General features: G+C 31.2%; 1 pseudogene; it reads left to right on the top strand.

Annotated features, from left to right (window-relative positions):
* Nucleotides 447-7,711, top strand: part of LOC105162379 — a 29,655-nt pseudogene continuing 22,390 nt past the window's right edge.

Here is a 7,711-nt window from a genome sequence, read left to right as displayed (position 1 = left end):
ACCCTCTATCTATTTTTTCTGCGCACAGGCAACGAGCTCCATTAAATTCACTTCATTTTAGTTAAATTCAATACAAAACTGCACTTGCATTCTTCTCAGTGCCTCTGACGCCTTCTTCACCAAGCCAGAATGAGGTGCTTGTAGACCTCCTTCTCCATTAGAAAACAAGTTGTGATTTCTTTATTCGTTTGGAAGCACGAAGGACATGGTCATCATGTGTTTCTTTTGTGGGTCGCTAATCTTACCCACGCGTGTTTTTTTTATCATGTGTTGCTAATCAAGAGTTATGGAATCTTATTTCTATTGTCTAGATTCTAGTTTTCTTTTTTCCATTTTTAATTTTTAGTTCCGTGAGGTGTTGAATTAGTTTCATGTGAGAAGGTTTTGATTTGTGATTTTTGTTTTTAATTGCAGCAAGAGGACATGAATATTTTTGTCTGGAAGTGATGGAATCTGAACTGCCTATATCCATGGAAGGTAAATTAATAAAGAGTAGTTTATATGTTTTGTGCATGCATGTGCATATTTTTCGGCACTCGCATATGAAGTTTTTGTTTTGTTTCTTGAGTTTTGTATCTTATTTTGTTGTTTATTTCTTGATTTTTGCTATTCTTCTTTCGATGAGCATAAGAAAGTTCAATAACATAGGTTTTGTCTGGGTGCATGAATTTTTTGTGTAAATTTATAAACCAAAAATATTCTTGTTGATTTTTACTTTGGAAAACATCTTTTTTAAAATCATGTAGTTAATGAAACAATAAGTGAAAAAATGTTGTTTTAATGTTAAAATCGTACATGTAATTCAGTATTTAATGAAACAATAAGTGGGAGCAAATACTATTTTAATATTAAAACCTTACTTATTATGCATTATTTAATGAAACAATTAATGTGAGCAAATATTATTTCAATGTTAAAACCTTCCTTATAATTCAGTGTTTAATGAAACTTTTTTTTATAGTACATGGAGGAACAAGTAATTCCATGGAAAATCAACCAGTGGAGGATGCTCAATCGGTTAAGATTACTTGGAGGATTAAAGACTTTTCAAAGTTGAGTATGATGAAACTGTATTGCAGCACATATGAACTTGGTGATGTTACATGGTAATTTTCTATCTGATATATGAATTGAGACATTAATATATAGTTGATGGTTTACAACTTTCGACACTTGTAGTAGTATTAGAAATTAATATTTTGCTTTATACATGTTTGGAGGCTGCTCATTTTTTCGGGGGGGAACAATGTTGATTTTCTATCCATGTATATGGGATTTATTAACTCAGCTAATTTACCATATGGTTGGAGCAGATATGCACACTTCACTTTGACTGTTGTTAATCAATTTCATAGCAGCAATTCAATTAGAAAATGTACTCAAGTACAATTGTAATGTCTAAATGCTTCCATTAATTTGCATCATAGTGATTTTGCTATTGATTATATGGGCTTTAATCTCATCTTTACCCTCATTGATGCAATGCTGAATGTCTAATCATGAGAATTTTCCTTTTATATGTATAGATGAAATTAAGCTTATATGTTGAGCAAGTAAACTTTATATGTATACTAAGATTTTGTTTCATTTTTGTGGATCTCATAGTATATGTATAATTCTCTAACACGCATTTGTTCTTCCTTCTTCATGTTTCTCCTTTGGATGCTCATTTCATTTTATGTGCTCATCTGCACTTACTTTTTGACCATGCAGAAACAAAACACCAACTTAATGCTAGGGAAAGTGATTGGGATTTCACATTCTTTATGCCACTTAACGACCATTATGATACAAGCCGAGGTTTTATAGTCAATGACATCTGTGTTATTGAAGCTAAGATTGATGTCTACAAAGCTACGGACCAATATTTACATAATTCAAAAAGGGAAAGTACTTATGTTGGACTTAAAACCAAGGAGCCACCTGTTATATGAACTCACTTCTCCAGATGTTGTTCCATATTCCCTATTTCAGAAAGGTTAAGGATGTCATTCCAAGGAGTATCTGGTTGTATATCATGATTTGTTTTCATGTATGGAAGTTTCTTAGGGAATTGATGATATCTTTGATTCTTATTCAGGTTGTATACCACATGACAACAAATGTTAATGATGAGCCATCGACAAGTATACCTATGGCCCTACAAAGCTTATTTTACAAGCTTCAACACAATGAAAGCAGTGTTGCAACAAAAGATTTCTTTGGGTGGGGATACACATGATGCTTTCCTGCAACATGATGTACACGAACTCAACAGAGTCCTATGTGAGAAGCTTGAAGAAAAATGAAGGTCCACTAGAAATAGAATACTACTACTGTCAGTTTGATTAAAAACTTTTGAATTCTTCTTAACTAACTGTTATCCTCTTACCATTATTAGAGAACTGTTGTGGAAGGTGCTATACAATACTTATTTGAAGGGCACCACAAGAACTACCTTGAATGCATCAATATTGATTACAAGTCTAGTAGACAGGAGTCATTCTATGGTACTTGTAGTTAATCTATTTAGCCCTTAGGCTTTAAATTCATTTTATAAATTTTCGTGTCCTCTATGCAGTAGATCTTCAGCTTGATGTCAAGGGATGTCATGATGTCTATGCTTCGTTTGATAAGTATATTGCAATTGAACATCTCGATGGTGATAACAGATATCATGCTGGGCAATATGGTTTGCAGGTGAGTAGGCTAACTTAATTTACTTGTTAGTTTAGTTAAATATATAGAGGTAAGTAATTATAATGAGCTCTCCTAAAGTTTTACAAAATTAAAATTACCCCCTTGTTATTTGAAAATTTATGAATACCACATGATTTTAACGTCCACCAAATAATTAACATATTTCGTTAGACCTCATTAGATTTCCACCAATTTTTTTATGGTGCTTAGATCAAAAATACTCTTATGGACTATGAAATCTTTTATTTATTTAAAAATATTGAAACTTTTTTCATAAGATTGAAGGGCAAGAAGAACATTTACTTATTTTATTATTTGTCAAAAGGAAAAAAAGAGTAGATATTTTTCCAGCCTCTATCCAAGGTTTACATAAATTCATCAAACATCAGGGATATTAGTAATTTTTCAAACAATAATGGTATTCATAATTATGAAAAACCTTAAGAGGTCATTGCAATTTATCCTAAATATAATGATCATTTTAACCTTTTCTCTCACTAGCATATTGATGTTTGAGTGTCAGTTACATGATTCTTTTGTCAGGAGGACATGCTTGTTTTTCTTTAGACTTTTATTCCTTAGCATATTATCTGAGTCTTGTCAAAGGACCACCTTAAGATTGATGATTTTCTTATTTCAGGATGCTAAGAAAGCGGTCTTGTTTACTGACTTCCCACCAGTGCTCCAGCTTCACTTAAAACAGTTTGAATACGAGTTTGTTCGGGATGGTATGGTAAAGGTTAGTAGTTAAACTTCTCTTCCAACTTAAGAAATGCATGATTTGCAAATTTTTGTTATCGTACTATACTGGTGAATAAAATATAAAGATTAGAGCAAAAAGTGTACAAATTGGCTAAGTCTTACCTCTTTCTGTGTGCAGCATAGGAAGATTGGTTAGACAATAGCTTAGTTCTTGTTCTATAACATATATTACTATCAAGATTGCAAGTTAGACAAGTTTTCTCTTACTAGAAGCAAATTCAATAACAAATAGCCTTCTTATGATAGTCAAATTTATTGCTTGGGTATGTCCTACCAAGACTAATGACTAACATCCCATAGCCTAAATTGAAATTTTGGTCTTCATGTTAGAGGATGGCAGTTCTACGACACCAAAATATGGAAGTGGTAGTTTAGTGACATTAACTATTATTATTTGTGCAATTGTAGGGCTTTAGCAATTAGAGTCCCCAAATTTGGTCGAAATATGCTAAGGGGATGTCTTTCTGGGTTTTCAAAAAGGGGATTTGTCTGTCTAAATAAAATAAAATAAATTATGTGCCATAAAGGAAGTTCTGGCTACCTATTGAAGCTTTGACTAATTGGTACATTAATAATCATATCCAAGTTGGGTTTCTTGTAATATGAATGATTTTTTATTTGATGTTGATGACATGTAGATAAATGACCGCTATGAGTTTCCCCTTGAACTTGATCTGGATAGAGATAATGGAAGATACTTCTCACCTGAGGCTAATAGCAGAGTGCGCAACCTCTATACACTTCACAGGTTAGTAAATAGATGTTTCCACCACCCCATTTTAATTTGTTCGGCAAGTAGAAGTTTTTTTTTTTTTTTTTGGTTTTGGCTTTAACACCTGCAATATCTGTATGGAAAAATCCTTTCTTTATACTTCATTTAACTTAAATGCAATTTTATTCCTTTATCTTTTGCATTATGATGGTTTAGTCATTTATTTTTCCGGTGTAGCAAATATGTCATGTAAACTTGTAAATTTTTTCAATTCTGGTCCTTCAATCACCGGAGTTTGTAAATGTTGCTGGAGAAAAACATATTCCTCACACATGCTTCTTCTTTAATTTGGACTTTGGCTCCCATTGGTATGGACCAAAATTTTTAAAAAATTAAAAGCGATAGGACCTATTTTGCAAGTGTGACGCCCCAAAAAATATAATATATAATTGGGGGATCAATTGATAAATCTTTATAAAATTTAGTTAATTGGTAAATAAATTATGTTCCATAATTGGAATATAATAAAACTTGAACGGGTTAAATTGGAGCTCGTTATAATATTTGAGAATAAATTATATTAATTAAGTAATTAGGATGGCCGTAATGGGTATTTGAGAAAAGTTAAATTAATAAATAAAATAATAATATTATATATATATGTAATGATATATATATTAGTAAAATATATATATACATACATATATATATAAAGGAAAGAGAAGGAAAAAACAAAAAGGAAAGGAAAGGATTTTGGGGGTGGGCCCTCACCCACCGCCCCACCCCCCACATAAATAAATAAATATATATATATATATATATATATGTATGTTGAATAATTGCAATGTTACCAAATTGCAATTTCCTGTTTCTGCTTCATCAACCGCGCGGAGGAGGTAAGATTTTTAATTTTAATTCCTATTAATTTATATAATTATATTATTCAATTAGTCCATTTATTAAATGTTGATTATATTGAGTGATCTACCATTTAACCGGAATATTTTATGATTTTGGCTATTTAAAATAGTGTCGAATTAAATATTAAATTGGATATAAAAATGATATCATTGGTTAATTAGATTATTAAATTTACTAGATTTAAATATTATTATAGCCAATTTACACAATTCCATCGGAATGATTAGCCAAATATGTAATTTTATGTATTATTACTTAATTAAATTGTATAGCAATGATAAATTGACAGAAAAATCATAGAAATATTTCGGAAGTTATATTTTAGAAATATTATGTTATTAAAGAGGAAGAATGTGGTTTTAATGATAATTTAATTTAAGGATGTTATTAAAAATGATAGTTATAAATGTATAAGGGGTTTCGTTAAATAAATTCCTATGAATCACTTGATAAATTATAAATATTTTTATGAAGCCTATAGTGTCTAGTTATTGAGAAGAACTAGAACGAAGATTTATATTTCTATAGAAATGGAGTATTAAAGAATTATTGGAAATCGTACGAATAATATTTACTATTATATTTAAAAGAAGTTACGATATTCTCGATATATTAACTGTATGTGGTTTAATAACTCATTATAAGATACGGGGGTAAAGTGAAAAGACAGAACCACTACTTATTGAATAGATAAAGGCGTTGTAAGGTCGAGGTAAGTAAATAATAAGTATTATCTATATATGTATCTTTATTTGTCATTTTACTGTTATCTGAATTTGTGGTTTATGCTAACATGGATTTATCTAAAAGTATATGAGTGATGGATGATTTGATTTGATTGATGGTATTGTGTACGTGGAATGAGAAAATACTTTGAAATATTATGTTTGTTGTTTGATGTCTTGTGGATGTCTGAAAATGAGAATATATGGATATACTGTTTTACGTTACTAGTTGCTTACAAGAATGGTGATATGTGAAAATGAGGGAGTGGTGGAAATTGAATATATATTGTGACGTGAATAGCCCTTGACGTGTTGAAAAACCTATAAGGCGAAATGAAATGAAAAGAGCTTTGATGCGATATGAGAAAGAAATGAAATGAAAAGAGCTTTGATGCGATATGAGAAAGATGTGATGTGAAAAGAGCTATGATGCGAAATAAAAGAGCATTGAAAGAGCTATGATGCGAATTGAAAGAGCTATGATGCGAAATGAGATTGATGAGCCAGCTGTCAAGGGGATTCACTTGAATTTATATAACAGTGAGATTGAGTTGATGGGAAAAACACAGTATCACCTTCTGGTAAGCAAACCAGGAAAAATGGAGTTTGGTTGATTGTCTTATTATGAGATAGTCATGTGGTGTAATAAAGCTGATTATGTTGGAATTAAATTGATTGTATTCCATTCGTGTTGCTTGTTTATCTTGCTTGGGCTGTGTTTTATATGCATATATAGATAGGTTTGGTTATTTACTTACTGAGTGGCAGACTCATCCCTCTGCTGATATTTTCTTTCAAGAATAGGCTTTGAGGTGTCTGACTGTTGAAGAGTAGGTCTACGCGCTATACTCAGGCAGGTCGGGCCAGTATGCAATTTTCTCCTCTTTGTCAGTTAGAGTACAATCATATTTTGTCTGTACAGAGAGAACATAAGCGTACGGATTACTTGTGACGAATCACTTTGTGGTGTGTGATATGTATATATTTATATATAATGTTGTGGGTTGATAATACCTATTATGACGTATTGAGATTACGTATGCAAATTGATTAGATGGTTATGTGCAAATGTATATATATGAACACAGGGATTACTATAAGTATGACGTTTAGGGTGGATATAGCTCTTGTAGCAAAGGGGGTGCTACATTAGGTGGTATCAGAACAGGGATTAGATTTCATAGGGATAGTAGATGAAATGTAATATTGTACGTGAGGTATATACTAGGAATCTACTCACATGTGCGTATTTTATATAGGATGGAAGCGTCAAGAGAAAACGGTGCTGGCCCAACTGAGTCATTAGAATCTGTGCAGGGTCATGATTCAGGATCAGAACATCAGGAGTTAGAATCCCAAAATAGAATTGCCTCACAACCAGAAATGAACCCCTTTATACAACAATTTGTTGAAATGATGCAGAGATCATGAGACAAAAATACCCATATTTATTCCCTGAGCCGATAAATTAGTCAAATTTCGAGGACGAAATTTTTATTAGGAGGAGAGAATTGTGACGCCCCAAAAATTATAATTATAATTGGGGGATCAATTGGTAAATCTTTATGAAATTTAGTTAATTGGTAAATAAATTATGTTCCATAATTGGAATATAATAAAACTTGAACGGGTTAAATTGTAGCTCGTTATAATATTTGAGAATAAATTATATTAATTAAGAAATTAGGAAGGATGTAATGGGTATTTTGAGAAAAGTTAAATTAATAAATAAAATAATAATATTATATATATGTAATGATATATACATAGTAAAATATATATATATACATACATATATATATATAAAGGAAAGAGAAGGAAAAAAAAAGGAAAGCAAAGAATTTTTGGGATGGGCCCTCACCCACCGCCCCACCCCCCACATAAATATATATATATATATATATATATATAT

The sequence above is a fragment of the Sesamum indicum genome, linkage group LG5 (assembly GCF_000512975.1).
Source record: "Sesamum indicum cultivar Zhongzhi No. 13 linkage group LG5, S_indicum_v1.0, whole genome shotgun sequence".
NCBI lineage: Eukaryota > Viridiplantae > Streptophyta > Magnoliopsida > Lamiales > Pedaliaceae > Sesamum > Sesamum indicum.
Note: the sequence above shows the minus strand (reverse complement) of the source record. Positions and strands in the feature narration are given on the sequence as shown.